Raw genomic sequence first — 16,148 nt, 5'->3', positions numbered from 1 at the left:
ATGTCATATTTTATTTATGTAATTTTGAATTATGTAAATTTATCTTAGTATGACCTTAGTTTTAATCGATATTACCCGTAATGTAAGGGGATACCGATAAAGTAGACTAAAAAGCAAAATTGAGAAAATGAGAAGAGATAAACTAGAGAGAGAAAAGCTCTGAATTTCAGAAAACTAATAATGACAGCAGTAAAGGCCAGCCATAACCGTTTTTCTCCCCTGTTTTCTTCACAAAAAAATACAACAAAAGCAGCTAAAAACTCCATTAATGCTTCAGATAAAGCTTCTAGCTCAACATCTGGAGCTATAGTTACAAACTTTATAGGTCCTACAGAGGAGGATTCGAGGAGGACGAGATCCCTTCATGACTTGAATGGTATACTAGTTCTCGACCTTGTAGAAGAAGTAGAGGATGTACTTCCTGGTGGAGGTTGGACACTGAGGCATGGTGGAAAGAACATACCATTGATGGATACCATCGATGAGGATGAGAAGCCGATAGACCTTCTCCAGTTTACTCCTGAGGATATCAAACTAGAGGTAGCCTTTTGGAATAACTCTTTTTTCTGTTATATCTTGGGTGCAAACCCAACTTGGGATGTTATTGAGAGTTATGTCTATCGTGTTTGGGATGTGTATGGTATTGATAGAGTTTCTTTTCTCGATAATGGCATATTCATTGTAAGATTTACTAAGTCTGCGGATAGAGACGCACTTTTGAAATCTGGGTACTATTTGTTTGATAAAAAACCGGTTATTATTAAACCATGGCATGTTGATATGGATTTGGTGAAGGAAAAGGTTGTTGTGGTACCAGTCTGGGTTAGATTGGCTGATATACCTCTTAAATTATGGGGTAATTGTTTACCTAGAATTGCTGACCATGTTGGCGAGTATGTCCTAATGGATGGGGCAACAGCTGATAAGGTCAGGCTGAGTAATGCTAAAGTATTGGTGGATCTTCAAATGGACCAAAAACTACCAGACAAGGTACAGTTCTTGGATGAGAAGGGTATGAAGATTACTGTGATTGTGAAATACGAATGGTGACCCATTTTTTGTACTAGCTGTAATGGTATAGGACATGAGGCCTCTCAATGCAGGAAACCTAAGCCTAAACTTGCTAGGGGTAACAGACAAAGCCAATTGGTAAAATCTCAACCTAAACCCAAACAAGTTTAGAAACCTGTTAAAAAAAACCCAGCCTTCAGTTGAACTATCTCCTTCTATTTTTACACCTGATCTATTTCCCCCTCTTGACAAGGTTAGAACTACTCCAGTAGTTAAATCTACACCTGATAAGCACATCATGAAATTGAATAGACAAGGTGGAATGGTGGGAGTCAGATTGTCTGGAAGATTTAGTCAGTATACCTTTGTGGATGCATTAAAGAACACAGCTACTCCTGGAGGAGGAGTAGTGAAGAGTGGGAAAGATCCTCCTGATACCCGTGTCAATGCATATCTTTCGTTTTTGGAATGTTAGGGGTCTTAATGACCTGAATAAGTAGAAGATGGTTAAATGGTTTATGCACAATCATGAAGTTGGTCTTTTTGGGTTACTAGAAACAAAACTAAAACCTAGTACTTTGCTCAAGAGAGAGACTTCTATTTGTGATGGTTGGAGTGTGACCACTAACTACAGTTGGCATAAAGGAGGTAGAATTTGGATTTTTTGGAGAACTCAATGTTATGATGTTCAATTTTTAGCATATGGTGCTCAATTTATTCATATGCTGGTTCATTCTAAAACTGATGGGTAGAGATTTTATTTAACTATGATATATGAATTTAATGGTCTCCATGAAATAGTTGAGTTATGGAATTTTATGAAGGAGGTGGCAAATCACTGTTCTGATCCTTGGCTTTGGCTTAGGGATTTTAATACTATTTTATCTCCTGTGGAAAGACTTGGAGGACATACAACTGAAGCTGAGATGAAACATTTTCAAGAGTGTGTATCTTTATGTTGTATGGAAGATATTACAGCTACTGGTGCCTTATTTACTTGGTCTAACAAACAAGAGGCAACTGATAGGGTCTATAGCAGACTTGATAAACCTATGGGGAACTTGGAATGGATGGAAATATTTGTGGATTACATTGCTCATTTTCACCCTGAGGGGTTGTTTGATCACTGTCCCTGTACTCTGGTGGATAGAAGGCTTGAAATTGGTGGTAAAAAGAGTTTTAAGTATTTTAATATGTGGGGGGACAGCTGATAGTTTCAAGGATTGTGTTGAGAGTGTTTAGAATGAAGTCCATCATGGCACTAGGATGTTTAGAGTGGTTAAAAAGATGAAAGCTCTTAAACCTGTTCTTAAGGCTCTAAATAAACATTACTTCTCTGATATAGAAAATAATACTAACATTGCTAGTATTGCTTTAGAACATATTCAGCAAGAATTGATGGGTAACCCTGGGAATATAGAGCTATCCAACAGGAAATGGATTTGGCTAAAAATCTGAAGGAACTTATTACTGTCCGAGATAGTTTTTTGTCACAGAAGCCTAAAGTGTGGTGGCCTATTGAAGGGGACTTAAATACTTCTTATTTTCATCATGCTATTAAGAAGAAATTGATGCTTAATAAGGTGTTCCAGATTGATGATCAGGATGGAGAATTATGTACTGAAGGAGATGCTATTCAAAATGCCTTTCTAAGGTATTATCAGGGTCTCCTGGGAACTCGCACTAAGGTTATTGCAGTGCAAAATCATGTAGTTGGTAGAGGTCCTTGTTGTACTAAAGCTCATTGGGAGATCTTGTCTCAGCCTGTTACAGTTGATGAGGTTAAAAAGAGCATCTTCAGTATTCCAAAGGGGAAGTCACCTGGACCTGATGGATACACCAGTCAGTTCAACAGGGATGCTTGGGATACTATAGGTGATGAAATATGTGGGGCTGTGGTTAATTTTTTTGATACTGGTAAACTATTGACTCAGATAAATGCTACAATTATTACTTTGATCCCAAAAGTGGACAGAACAACTAGTGTGAAGCATTTTAGACCTATCTCATATTGTAATGTTCTCTACAAAGCTATATCTAAGATCATGTGCACTACGTTGGCTTTGGTTTTACCAGATATCATCAGTAGAAATCATGGGGCATTTGTGAAGGGCAGGTGTATACTTGAGAATATTCTAATCTGTCAGGATCTAATTAGGCTCTATAATAGGGGGATGTCATCCCCTAGGTGTATGTTTAAATTAGACCTGTAGAAGGCCTATGATTTTATAGAATGGTCTTTTGTGAACCACATGTTGATGGCTCTAAATTTCGCTGAGAAATTTAGGCACCTGATTATGGTTTGTGTCACTTCTACTACTAATACTCTTAACTTGAATAGAGCTCAGTTTGGTTTCTTTAAGGGGAAGAGAGGATTGAGGCAGGGTGATCCTATTTCACCACTCATTTTCTGTATCTGCATGAAGTATTTGTCAAGGATAATGGAGTTTTCTATTGATAAGTGGTTTTTCAGATATCACTCCTTGTGTAAAAGTTTGAAGTTGACCCATCTGTTGTTTGCTGATGACCTCCTCATGTTTTGTAAAGGTGATACTAGATCCATTATGTTGGTCTTAAGAGCTCTGTCTACCTTCTCTGCTGCTTCAGGTTTGAAGGTTAATTCCTCTAAATCTGAGGTGGTATTCAATGGAGTCTCTAATGAACTGAAATAGGATATTATTCAAGTTTCTGGCTTCCAGGAGGGATTATTGCCTTTTAAATACATGGGAATTCCAATTCAGCCAGGGAGATTGACTAGGTAAGACTGTAATATCCTATTGGAAAGAATAGTGACTAGAGTGAGAGGTATAGGTGCAAGGAAGCTTAGCTATGCAGGCAGACTTGTGCTTATTACTTATGTGTTTAATACTCTACATTATTATTGGGCCTCTATTTTTTTAATCCCTAAAGGTGTTATCAAAAGGATAGAAACTATTTGCAGGAACTGCTTATGGAGTGGTGATACTGTGTATCACAGAATTCCTTTAGTGTCTTAGGAAAAAGTTTGTTGTAGTAAGGAGGGAGGTTTGAATATAAAGGAAGCTCAGGTGTGGAACACTGCAACTGTTGGAAAGTTGGTCAATTGGATTTATACTAAAGCTGATAGGCTCTGGGTTCTTTGGATTGATCATGTGTATCTAAAAGGTACAAATTGGAATTCTTATCAACCTCCTCCTGATTCCAACTGGAACTGGAGGAATATTTTCAGAGTTAGGGATACTTTGAGTGGTGATTATGTGAATGGACAGTGAATGCCTGATTCTAAAGGGTATTCTATAAGGGCTGGTTATCACTGGTTGCAGGGACCACACCCCCTTGTCTAGTGGTACAAAATTGTGTGGGATACATGGAATGTGCCTAAACATTTCTTTAATGGTTGGTTAGTTATGTAGAAGGGGTTGAATACCAAAGAGAAATGAATGCATCTGGGTGTTTGTGATCAGGATAAGTGTGTATTATGTGAGTAGGATGTGGAATCTCATACACAACTGTTTATGTCATGCACCTACAGTTCTCAGATTATCAATGGCAGTGAACACTTGCTACATTTGAGATTACAAGGAGCTCACTCTGGTTGCTCTAAACTTCATAAATTAATCTGCAGAATGGCTTATGTTGCTTGCTGGTATTACATTTGGCAGGAAAGAAATTCTTGCAGGTTGAGTTTATCTCTTACTCTACCTGCTAAGATTGTCAATGATTTGAAGAACATGATCAGGGCTCGTATATTGCACAAGATTAAACCTATTATACCTAATAGAGATCGTAGATGGATACTAAATTTGGGCATTCGTATGTAAGTTTTGTTTAAGTAGCTAAGTAGTGCTAAAAGCTTGTAGTTGAGACGTTGTATTCACTGATTATGCTTTGTCATTCATTAATAAAATCTTACATTACACAAAAAAAAAAAACAAAAAAAAAAGGGAATACCGATTCGGTTGTAATTTTAATGTGATCTCGTATCACTTTTATTTTTACTAGATTCATTTTTACAAATGAATAATATAAATGCTATGTAATTTTATTATTATTTGTAATTCCGGAGTTCTTCAAGACGGTGCCAATCGGAGAGGCGTTGCGATTAAGACGGAGTCCTTGGGAAGCGTACCACTTGAAGTTCAAGGGACCAATGGAGTTGGTTTCCGAATTTTTAAATAGAATATTAAATTTTCTATTTTAGGAAGGCCATACTAGGAAATTTATATATTGCTTTGCATTTTTACTTTATATGTTTGCTTGCATTGCCAAATCGCCATAAACTAAACATCCATATTATATCGAGTATTTGACCGTGTCAATTATAATTATCGTTAGTTCAACAATTTAGTCCACTTAAAATTTAATATATAATAAATTGACTCGACCTCACTAATATTAAAAAATTGAAATTAAGCCTTACCAAATAGTAGGACCCATGAATCCCCATGACATTTGGGACAGGTTCGGTTTTCCCGGGGTGCTTTCATTTTTGATTGGGTAAGTGGGGTAATAAAACGTTATTACACGCGAAATTTGGTTGGACTCAACGGGACATGAAGACTAGTCTTATGTTCCGGGGCTAGAGATGAACTTAACGTAATTTCATCGACCGAGAGTTCTAATTGTAGAATAATTTAAAGAGTTAACCCACCAAGTTATATTAGTGAGGGATGTATAGGTTTCCCGTGCCCGAGTTAATATGGATTTGGATCTCGGAATCATTTAGATAATTGGGTGGAGGTCATTATATAAATGCTAAAACATGCTAAAATGTTTTCATATATTAACGACGAATTTTTCTTTTCCCACTATTTCGTTGTTTTATGTTGTTCTTTTTCATTTCTCCTATTAATATACGATATCAATTCGAATGTAACACGAGTCTCCGCTAAACCACTATTACTAACGACAAATAGAATCTCTTTCTAAATCCTCAAATGAACCGTTTAAATAGGGCAGGGACTAGTTCCATAGGAATCGTTATATTCCATAGAACTCTATAGGAGTTGTCCTATGTCATATAAGATTAGCATCTTAAATTCCTAACATGCCTATGTATGATTTCTTGTGAAGATGTGTGAATAGAAGTAATGATTAGTCAAAATATGTTTTGATAATATCTTCTATGCATCCACGGTTCAAAAGTCTTATTGCTCAAACTAAACACTTGTCATTAAGCACTTAAGTTATTAAGAACATGACAATCTTAAATTGTTAAATTAATTTGTTAGAAATTTTGATTAACCAAATACCACAATAGAGTTAACCCTTGTGAATGATTAACTAGGAATTTATATGAAGATAAGTCTTCATCAAGTTGAAATTCTTGAAGTCAGTGGGAGCAATAACAAGTAAGTACCTATCTTAATTCTTAAAGATAGAACTAGGCTCGAAAGAGAAGGTGTTAGACACTAAAATAGATACAAACCCCAATAAGTAAAAATCAAGGAAGTTGGTTGTGTGACTCCAACATATTCCTTCTTGAAAATCTATGACATTGACATTGCATTCTTGCCAAATACCACATCATGAGTATTTGATGCAAATTTGTGGATTTCATCATAATATTTGGCATTATCGTGTGACGACTAGCAAGAATGTTGTAGTGTACTCATTTTAGTTTAGAAATGTACCTCAATAATTGTTATGATGTACAATATGTCTAAATAAGAATATAATTCAAGTTTTTGTATAAAACGCAAAGGGTTTCTCTATTATGCAATTAAAACAAGCGTTCTGCCCTAACATACCACGATTAAGTTTATGGTGAGACCATTTAAATCAAGGTAATTATATTCAAACTAGAAATAAAATGTCATATATACAAGACTCAAGTTGGTATCCCCAATCATTTCTAATTCTCGATTGAAAATCACATTTAGAAACTAGTTTTGACTAGTCTCCCAAACCATTTGATTGGGAATCTTTTGGTGTGTGCGAATCTTGTATTCAAAGCAAGTTAATTCATGACTTTTTCTGGAAAAGGATTATAAATAAAGCAAGATATTCGCCCTATTTACACTTTCAAGTGTATGGTCGAATACAATTTCATTCAGAGAAGGTTATTACTTCTTCATCTCTTTTACCAACGAATTAGGTAGATACTTGATATCCACTTAATGAGGTAAGAAGAGAAATTCTTTGAATAAGTTCAATGAATTCTTTACAAGAAGTATCGAAACCTAGAGATTATATAATCAAAGTATTAGTACTTTGTTAAGGTTGGGAACTATAAAGTAGTGACTTTAATTTACACCATATAGAGTGTGATATGGTATCACAAGATCACTTTCATAATCACACCCTATCAAGATAAGGTGTGTTAGAAAGTTACAAATAATCCTATGCGATATGATTGAATCTTTACTATAAAGTTGGAGGTAGTTTCTATCACAATATGTCTAGCATTTAATTTTTTCCACTAAAAACAAAACATAGCTAAAGCAGTCAAGTACAATTCATATGAGATATGGTTAGGCAAAATACCTAAGTTGTAGCTTGTTTCGAAAGAAAGCATGTGGCTTTCTAACCCAACTATCACGAGAACAACGGGTTTGTGGCTTATGATGCTGTCTTTTGAGAAAAGAGGATTATTTCTAAAAGGTAGAGTGGGAGAAAATGTTCAAAGAGCCACAAACTGACAGCATAAGACGTAGGAAAATATTCCATCTTGGTGTAAGTCAGTAATAATCCTGTAACTTATTAAGATGCTTTATCTAGTCTCAACTCCACAAGAGTCCGAAATGAGAATAAACATGAAAATGTTTATTTAGCTTGGTTGATTGGTGGCAAAGGGTTTTGCACGCAATAACAAAGCTTCATTAAAATTCGGATTTTATAGTTGGATTTAAAAATAATCTTGCATGAGTTTTGAAAATCGCAACTATCCTAAGGTAGGATCAAAACATAAGAACAAGTCTTAAGTAGAAGTAAAGGAGTTGAATTGTATGTTTTGACCATGTGATAAACTTTTCTCGAATTGTCGAGTAGTTCTGTTCATACATGGAGTTTAGTGGGAGTAATGTGGTGTAACTAGTCTTATATGTAAGGGACATGTTGATCATTTTGAATGATGAAAGAATTAGGAGAAGAATAATACATCTTTAAGATATCAAGTTCGATGGATATTAGCAAAAAGTTAATATTCTTATGTTAATAAGAATCTTGACAAGTTCAAAAGTATTGAACATGAAGAAATTGAATCCATTTGCTTTCGCTACGGGATTAATTCATTACGCTAAGATGTATTAAAATTCTTAAACCTCGTATACTTGGGAGTATGACGAGATGTTACAAATCGAATCTTTGAGAGAATACTCTGTATAGCCACATAGTTCATTAGTTAGTACTCAGGAAGTACTAAAGATATGAAGCTACGCATTTAGAAATGAGATGGATTTATGTGCAATGAGTTACACAAAAACCATAATCTAAACACATAAGGATCGTTAGAGAACCATCTTGGCTATATTATTTAAGGAGGATATCAGCTAGAAACGTCCTAGGTAGTTGATCAATGAGATATACACAACGAAAATTGAGTACCCTTGCAATAATGAGATATGCAAGAAGGAAGGGATGATATTAGGATTCGGTTTTATGAATTGGAGGAACTATGGTAGTTCGTTCCAATAACCGAAGGTCCTATGCCTACTCACTGTGAGGACATTGGGAGCTATTATAAGGCAAGAGAGCCTATGTCTAGATTGGATCTAGACATGTACTCAAAAGTTTTATAATAAAGATTGAATATAACAAAGGGAAAAAGTATATAGTAAGGTTAGAAAAGTGCAAAGTGTTGCTAAGACTTACTAACCAAAGCCTTCTTATAGGCTTAGCATGATAAGTCATGCCATTTCAATTGAATTGAGATGATCAACTATATACAAGATTAAAAATGAATTATAGATTATGTAGTAATTGATATTTTATCAATTTTATATATGTGATAATACATTCATCGTTTGAGTTTTATACAAAACTATTTTCTTTAATACTTTGTTTTTCCAAATATGACGTCTCGAAGTGACTAGAGTGTGAGTCGATTGATGTCAAGTTCAAGTGCCATAGAGTCATAAGGGATGACTAGTCGATCACATAGGCAGACTGTATGGGACACTCTGTTGGGCAGTGACCGCTTATAGCGTTCGTGTAATTCATAATGCCTGGTCGTGGCAAGAGATGCTATAGTATTCTTTTGAGTCAATTCTTTGACTAGAGACTGTTCGCCCAAGGTGGCACAGTTTATGAGTGACTTTGATTTATGCTCTACAACTTTCTTAACTGAGGTCAAATGGGCATCTTTTGGGTCATGATGAGTTGGGCTAGTCGAAGGAAACAGTACGATAGGAATTGTCCACCCCTTGTCAGGTTATCATTAAATCTCAAGGCCACTCGTGGAGTAGTGAACTAAAAATGCGTGGCCACGCTCGGAAGGTATCTACGGTAGATAATTCCGGTTAGATAGTTACTCTGCAGATCGAGGAAACCACTCTGGATATGATCAATGCAAGTACGACCTGCAAGACACCTTGAATTGAGTGGGAGATTGTAATAGGACAAGAGAATTGGTGACGCACACTTGTCTCAGACAAGTGGGAGATTGTTGGAGTAAGTGTCCTCAACAATAGTGCGATCACATTATTAAATCTCATAATAAAAATACGTAAGGGATGATTCATTATATAGTCAAGTGATCAACATTAATTGGTAATTATTGGCTAACTAGAGTTTGACATTACTGTCGTTTGACGGCGGTAATCAGTTGATCCCTTTAGGTCACACCCATAGGACGATTCCTAAACAAGAAAATTAATTAATTGTATATCGATACAGATTATTTAATTCTTTAAATTGAACAAATTTTATTAAAAAGAGAGAATTTTATATTTTATTGTAATGTGATTAAATAAGATTTATTTTAGTAATTAAAATGTTAAATTACTAAAATTGATTAATGTTTATGAAAAATTTGAGATAAGAATAATTAGTTAATTATAATTACAAAATATTGTTGATTATATTAACTAGACTTAATGTGACCCATTTTATTTACATTTAATTATGAATTACTAGTCATTTTGTTAAAAGTAATTTATTTGATATAAAATGACATTTAATTAGTTAAATGTTCATTAACATATCAAATAATATGTTATATGTAACATGACCTACCAAATTACAATTGACAAATTACAAAGTTAAAATGGAGGTCCAATTTTATGTAGGGGCCGATTGGGCTAAGGTTAGTTTAGGGTCTTATTTAATCTTAGCATAAGATGCTTTAGAAAATATAATTGCACCTAAACTAGACCTACACCTAGCCTTTTATGGGAAAGAACAAAAGTAATTGAAAAATACAATTGTTCTTCCCAATTGCATGGGAAAAACCGGTACCCACCCTACATCATGAAATGTAGTTCTCATTTTTATTCTTGCACAATAATTCTCATGCATATGTCTCACATATTATCTCTACACATAAAAATTATTTTTAAAATGAAAAATCTTATTAAAAAAACCCTAGAGATAGAAAGAGAAAGGGATCATGCCGTCTGATTAGGGCAAAATTTTGATTCTGATTTGATGAACATGGTTGTTGATTCGTCCAAGAAATCTACTTTACAACATCATCCATCGCACTCTACAACTTCTCAAGCAATACGTTCTCAAAAACTCAACAAAATACATGGACCAAATGTGGAAGAGGGACACAAACAGAGCAGTATCAGTGACATCACTAGAGTTCCAATATTACAAGATGATGATTTAATGGTAGAAAATGATGTAGAAGTGGTGGTGGAGACAGAAGAGGAAGAGGATGACGGCCCTAATGATGAAGTGTGGTTCCAGAAACATGGGAGGAAAATATTGCAATTAATAGATGATAAGCCTGCTGATCTGTTACAATTGATTGAGGAGGACGTCTAAGATGAAGGCATACTGGCAGAATGCAGTGTACGGTTTCATTGTAGGTGCAAACCCTCCTTGGCAAGCTATAGAGGCATTCCTGAAAAAATTATGAGTAAGTATACAATTAGTAAAATATATTTTATGCCCAATGGTATTTTCTTGGTTCGTTTTCAATCTGAGGAAATGAAGCAAGAAGTGTTGGGGAGTGGACATTTTTTTATTCATAATAAACCCATTGTTCTTAAATCTTGGTCAGCAGATGTAGAATTGATTAAGGAAGAAGTTAAAAGTGTGCCAGCTTGGGTGAGAATCCATAAGCTACCCTTAAAATTCGGGGGTAAAAGTCTGAGTAAGATTGCTAACCTAGTGGGCCAATACGTGAAGAGTGATAAGGCCACAGACCAGAAGACTAAATTAGGTTTTGCACGAGTTATGGTGGAGTTGAAATTGGGTCAAAAGTTTCCAAACAAAATTCAGTTTATGGATGAGAAGCAACAACTTTTAACTTTGGACAATGAGTATGAGTGGAAACCTAGTGTTTGCACCAGGTGTAAACTCCTTGGGGATGAAAAAGAATAGTGCAGGAGGAGCAAACCTGTTTAGACAAAGCCAACTACTCAGAAAGTCCAGAAAGTTTGGAAACCAGTCCAAAGAGCCCAACCAGACCAGGATATGAACACTGCCAGCATCGTTATGCAACTTGAGAAGACACCTGGTCAAGCAACAGCACAAAAATTAAATCACACTGAACAATGCAATTCTGAAATTCATACTCCTATTACAAATAATCAGAGTCTGGATGGGGAGGCAAAGTCTCCTATCAGACCAGCAAGGGCAACAAGGCAAGGAATTATCAATAGTGATCAACAGTTGTCTCCTACTTATAAGGAGGTGATGAGTGGTAAAAATTCACCTAAGGAAGGCCTTGGAAAAAATGGTATTGGTACTCTTCACCTGTCCCCATGATAAAGTCAGGCTTTTGGAACGTGAGGGGGATGAATAGGGAAGAGAAGCAGAGGTTTGTAAATAGTTTCCTTCATAGAAATAATTTGGGTTTTTTTTGGTCTCCTAAAAACTAAAATAAACCCTCAAAAATACAATAAAATTGTTAATAATGTGTTTAGGGATTGGTGTGTGACCACCAATTCTAATTATCATAAGGGAGGAAGAATCTGGTTATTGTGGAATCCCACAATGGTGGATATCTTGGTCTTAGAATATAATGCCCAATATATACATTTTTTGGCAACTGATAAGAATACTCATAAGACTTTCCATCATACTTTAGTGTATGCTTTTAATGGGGATAAGGAAAGGGAAGTTTTGTGGAGTAGCCTTATAAGGATTGTTAGGCAGGTTAGAGGCCCATGGATTGTTGGGCGTGACTTTAACTGTGTGTCTCAAGCTCAAGAGATATTGGGAGGCAATGTTAGTACCTCTGAAGCAGAGCCTTTTCAACAGTGTATAGAGGATTGTAATCTGAGTGATATGCCTGCTACAGGAGCCTTTTATACTTGGAACAACAAACAACCCCCTGAGACAAGAGTATATAGTAGATTGGACAGAATGTTTGTTAATCATGAATGGTCTATTCAATTCCCTGAGTATTATGCCAACTTCTTACCAGAGGGTCAGTTTGATCACACACTTGTGGACAGCGGGCCGCCCACGAGGGCGCTTGGTGAAAACGAAACAAGCGTTTGCATTTTTGTATGGAGTCACCACCAATTTTTATGGGAAATTGGAACCGTTCGAGTACCTTGTGTCATGTCAAGACACAAAGTAAAGACATGAACACTAGGCAATCGTTACCCTTAGCATTCTATGTCTATAATGACTCTCGTGGATGCCAATGAACACGGGTGTTCACGGAGATCTGGAGTAAGGGGTGAGGGTACGTATTAGGAAGCTCTTTTGATCGAACACCTAATCCCGCCCGCCTCGATAGCGGCCTCTACTAATGATTAGGGAAGTTATTCGTACTTGATATATCGTCGGCTATATGCATGCAATGCAACATCCATGTTTTAATCCTAGCATGTGAGAATTAATACTAAGTCGGTAAACACGTAATTAGCATACAATTGGGTCGAAGTAGAGATTTAATGCTCATTTACATGTGAAAACATACAATCAATAAAAGAAATACAATAATTATAAATTACAATAATAAAAATTACAATAATTACAATGGAATAGACGATTTATGTCGAAAATACCTTTAGAACAGATAATTTGAGAAAAAGAATGAAAGAAAGAATAAAATAAACTAACGAACAGATCAGAAGGTGATATTACGGATAGTAGTTAGTTAATACGTAAACTAATTAAACTATGTCAAGGCAGAAACGGAGTTCAGGGACAGAACTCAGCCAGGAACAGGCGCAGCAGAGCTGCGTCCTTTGGAATAGGCGCAGCAGACGCTGCGTCTGTTCCTTGGCTCAGTTCTTGCTGTGAAGCCGTAATTGCAAGCCGTTAATGTCAATTGGTGATTTTAATGATCAATTAAATTATTTACTCGGATGAAAGTGATTAATATGTTATTTGACACATGAATAGGTCATAAAAAATAGTAAAATATGAATGAGACGGAATTAAACGAATTAATCTAAGACGGATTAATGACAGAAGTGAAAAATATTAATGAGTCAAACCAATTAATTCAATTAACTAGGTTAGATACGATGGATTAACGACGAATACGCGATGAACACAACAAAAGACGGATGAAAGCTATATCAAAGACGAATTCCAGAAACCCAATATTGATGAAATTGAATTTCTACAACCCGGATTTGATTTCAATGACGAAAACCCGCAAATATTGGATTATTCGGGATTTAAGTCGGATGATGATGATTAAAACATGCTAATGATGATGATTATAACACATGTGGAATTATTATGATATGATGATGAAGAATTAACAGACAAAACGAAACAAACAAAAGAATTTGGGACGAATAACAGAGGACGAACGAAGAAGAAAGGAAGCAGGAACCGCGGCAGCCTCACGAAGAGGTGCGGCAGAGGCTGCGCTCCTTTGAAGAGGCGCGCAGCGATTCTTTGCGTCCTTTCTCGACGGTTATCTACTGGAAATCCGCAAAAACAGGTTTTAACAAAGGGTTTTAGAAATCGGTTTTAATGGTATTTTCGACATAAACCTTACATTTGATTATACAATAAATAAATACAATAAATAAAAGAGAGATTATACACCCTCAGACTTACATGTTGACGAAACGAGAAGGACTAAGATATCAATTAGTGATGCTCGACGCGAATGCAAAGAAAGTGCCCTCGAAAGAGGAAAACGATTGATTAATAATTAAGTTGATTATTGGTGTAGTTGGTCAAATTGGTCGGTCATGCAACAGAGAGGCTGGTACCCGGAAAGATCCGAGCTTACGTGGTCGAAAGTTCAAGCACGTAGGCGCCAATAGGTAAGAACAAAGTCTAGAATGCAAAGGGAGAAGAGAAGGGCGGACACTCGCGTGAAAAATATGAGGAGCGAAGGCTCCTATTTATACTAATCACACGATGGAATTAGGGTTTCGGAGACTCTTTGGAAGTGAATCTCGGAAAGATATGAAAAAGATACGAAAAACACGCAGAAAAGGGCCTGGGAAGAGGCGCAGCAGCCACTGCGTCTCTTGGGAAGAGGCGCAAAGACTGCTGCGTCTATTCCCAGGAGGTTTCCTCCTGCCGAAGAAAGATTTCCGCGTTTGAGTTATGGTAGGACGGAAATAATTCGATCTTCCTTAATATTTTATATGAATATTACGAGATTTTATTTGCCAAAAGATAAAATTTGTGAAATATGGAATAGAAATATCTGGAACATTCCAGAACATTCCGACTCGGGATTTAACGGTTATCAGAAAATGGAGACGGTTTTAGGCCCGGACTCCGAATGTACTCTAATTACTGCCAAAACGACCGTATCGGGACGCAGATGACAACCATGAGGTAGACATTAATATTTGAGCAATCACTTGACGATAATCTTACGAATTGTCACAAATCGTTCCGCGTATCAAACATGCAGCCCAATCATCACCGGGTGGTTTGAGGGAGGTGTAGAAATGAGGTATCTACAGAGCCCCCACTTTGACTGAGGCTTGGACAAGGCGAAAGTCAAAGTATAGCCATCAGGTCAATCGAAGATTACAACCTGACGACTATGGCGACGCGAGGCGGCTCAAGGAGTCTGAACTAAGGACCTGTCGTCGGGAACATTTTAGAGTCTGTCGAATATCGGGGAGGGTCGTTTAAAGTCCATTAGACTACGTAAGGAAGCTCGCCAGCCATAAGAAGAGACCATACCTGAGACTTCTTCCTCGAGATGCTTCCGGAGGTGCATAGGAGCTAAGGTTGAGCATGGGAGCTAAGGGTAAGACCTAAAAGATATATAAGGATTGTGCTAGGGTACGGGGCCCTAAAGGAAAGCATTGACGGGAAGGAGGCCTAAGGTAAGTTCGGCTAAGGATAGCTAAGGTTTGGATACTTCTGGAGAACGACACCTTCGTCGAACTCCGCGGGAAACACGAAACATTGCGAGTAGCAGGACACAGATGGGAACTGCTGGAGGGAAAACTGTTTGGATAATATTTGGGAAAATATTGCAAGTAGCAGGACACGGCTGGGAACTGCTGGAGGGAAAGATCTGCTTGGGTAGATGTTAATCCTCACGTCTTGAGAGAGACAGTACGTCCGCTTACTCTCGCTGGAGACATCATGGGGAATTATTCTTCTTGTCATGGAGGTTAAGTATATCCGCTTACTCTCGCTTGAGACATAATGAATGTGTGTCGAATTCTTGTGAATAAGTAAATGCTCGTTGCGACAAGCAAAAACGGGTCTTGGAAGGAATAAACAGTCTGCTGCTGGCTTGGAAATGCGAGCCGGAATGAAAGAAAATCGTCGAACGGACCAAAAGAGAAAAATAGCATCGGGGAAAAGGCGCACCAAAGATGGGCCCACAAATAACGAACTTATAACGAATTTTTGAAAATCTGTATGGAGGGAACTAAAGGAAGAGGCGCAGCAAGAGCTGCGTCTCTTAGAAGAGGCGCAGCGCCTGCTGCGTCTATTCCCCAATTTGGCTTTCCTGTGTAAAAACGCGAAAATCAGAGGGATTGTATTCATTCTTATTCGAAACACAAATCACTCATTTTTCTCTCAAATCTTCACCATTTCCGCCATGGTTTGATTCAAAAGCTTGCATTAAACATGACTAATCGAGG

The sequence above is a fragment of the Silene latifolia genome, chromosome 2, assembly GCF_048544455.1.
Source record: "Silene latifolia isolate original U9 population chromosome 2, ASM4854445v1, whole genome shotgun sequence".
NCBI lineage: Eukaryota > Viridiplantae > Streptophyta > Magnoliopsida > Caryophyllales > Caryophyllaceae > Silene > Silene latifolia.
Note: the sequence above shows the minus strand (reverse complement) of the source record.